This window comes from Canis lupus, chromosome 10 (genome assembly GCF_011100685.1).
Source record: "Canis lupus familiaris isolate Mischka breed German Shepherd chromosome 10, alternate assembly UU_Cfam_GSD_1.0, whole genome shotgun sequence".
Classification (NCBI taxonomy): domain Eukaryota; kingdom Metazoa; phylum Chordata; class Mammalia; order Carnivora; family Canidae; genus Canis; species Canis lupus.
In genome coordinates, this window is record NC_049231.1 from 10,090,188 (window position 1) to 10,092,745 (window position 2,558).

A 2,558-nucleotide genomic window follows, 5' to 3' on the forward strand; every position below is an offset into this window, starting at 1 on the left:
GTAGTTTTCATTTCTCTCTCCTTCGACTTGAAATCATGTTTCCCCGCAGCCTTCCCGTTGGGAGGATTCCCCGGAAAGTGGTGGATGTACATAACACTTTGGGGGGAAGGCAGTAATCTGGGGCAAGTCTCTGTCAAATAAGACCAAGAAGTAAAAGAGAACGTTTCTGATCTAAGGAGGAGATGCAGACAGGAGGGAGGTTGAGAGGAAGGGGGGAGAGTGAGACACCAGTGTTCTCGCCTCCTCCTACTGTTTAGGGTTTGAAGGGTGAGGTGCCCCAGCACCCTGGTAAGCGTGAGGGAACGTACGGAAATCGAAGGTAGTGACCCACTTCCATGGGAACAGCCTGGGGAAGGCTGCAAGCTTCTAGACACTCTGTATTTAAATTGATACCATCTCCAAAAAAGGGAGAAAAGGCAGTAAAGTGAAATGGGAGAGAGAGAAAGAGAGATCGAGATAGAGAGAGAGAGAGAGAGCACGTGCCTGAGGCCCTGGGGAAGCACAGCCTGCGGGAGACCTCAGAGCCCCTGTGTGCCCTGATAAAGGGACCCGGAGGTGCTCAGAAGCCAGAGAATCACAGAAGTTTGGTGCCAGAGAAACAAGTGCAGAATTGAAGACCTGTCAGCTGGAGGCCAACTGTTGGGATCACAGACTCCAGTAGCAGACCTCAGCTCAATGCCCCATGAGGCCAGAGGGGACACAAAGGTCCTCCGAGGACACCGTAGAGGCCCGCAAAAGACCATCGGTTCTCCAAATACCAGCAAAACCCTGGAGCACATGCCAACAGCCCCTGCTGAGGTGTGTTTGCATTGTTTAGGGTCCAGTCAGGAAACAGAACCCACAACAGGTAATGGGGGGGATTTATTAGGGATGCTGGTTGGGGAGGCGTTGGGAGAGTTTAAAATGGGGGAAGGTGAGGTAAATCCTGCAATCCACGAAGGCTGGAGGCCATCGCCTCTTGCAGCAGGGCCTCCCCGGCTCCCTTTAGGGAAGACGTGCAAACCCTACTACTCACTATTTCTCTGGCTGGTTGGCATGTAGCAGCGGAAGGAGAATGGAGGTGTTTGGAGACTAGAAGAGGTTCTGGAAGTCAAACTACTTTTGTGGTTTGTAACTCAATGATTTTTAACCTCAAGAAAAAAATATTCTTTTATCACCAATTCCTACTTTAGGGGGAGAAAAAAAAGTTGAAGTCTTGAACTATTGAAGTTAATACAATTTTTTTCTGTGGAATAAAACTTTGATTTTGGTACTTCTGACGGACATTTCTTCGAGTCAGAGTGATGGGTGCTGGGCAAGGAAAAAGGATAGCTAAAGGGTTTCCAGAAGCAAAAGCCCCCCCAGTGTTAAGAATCACCTCCCCACACAGGAAGCCATACTTAGGAATGACCGCCTTGCCCCTTGTGCCAATAAGGGCTCCCCTTCATTTAATAATTTAAAGGGTACGGGGTGCAAAGCCTGTTCTCACCTTAAATGCCTCTCCTATACAAAAGGATTTCTTCTGTTTGATGTGCTGCCTAAAGTTCTGCCCATTTGTTCTTTTCAATGGACGTCCTGGGCTTCCTTTTAAAATGCAAGTGTCTCTAGGTGGCTTAGACAGTCAGGGCCAGATAAGAATTGATTTACCCGCATTGCTTTCTAGCAATCTAAAGGTTCTTGGAGATTAGAATGGGCACCAGTGAAAGACGGGCTTTCTGGAGCTTCTGTGGAGTTGGAGAAAGACCTACCAAGCTACACTTAGGCAGCATGAACAGCAAGGAAATTTTGCCCAGAACTTAGCCTGTTGCCAATTCAAACTTTACTTCTAGAAAGAATCTCCCTGATTTGTAGAACCAGTTAAACCACTTTGGAACTCCCATTTTCAATAGATTGAATATGTATTAAACTACCATCGTAGGCTTGATATCGAGTAAGGCGGTCTCGGTATTTAGGGAGCCCCTATTACGTGACATGAGTTTTGCGCACATGATTTTGCTTGATCTCCTCGGCAGCCTGTTCTCCGGTGTAAAAACCTAAACCCAGAGGAGGTTAAGCCACTACGTAGGGTTGACATAGCTGGAATTTAAGTCTAGTTTCTCATGTCCTCCATGAGCCCTGAACTTTTTGATATCAGATTTCTGAATATTTGTTCCATCTGTGGGTCCACAAGATAGCCGATATTGTGGCATAATGGGATAATCTTTTATTTATATATTTATATATTTATTTAGCTTGGTCATAGGATACGTGTGTATCTATTTTCATTAAATATAGTATCAAAAGCTTTCCACAGTGTTTAAACCAATTTTCACACCAGCGGTGTGTGAGAGTTCCAGTTGCTGCACCTCCTTGCAAATATATGGCACCGTCAGTCTTTTCTTAAATTGAGATATAATTTACTTATTTGTTACATTATATTTGTTTCAGATATACAACATGATATATTGCAAAATGGTCACCACGAGAAGTCTAGTAAATGCCCGTCATCTCGCAGTTACATTTTTTTTTTCTGGAATCTTCTTTTTATAGAATGCGTAGGGCTTTTTAAAAAAAACACTGAATAATTACATGATGGGGAA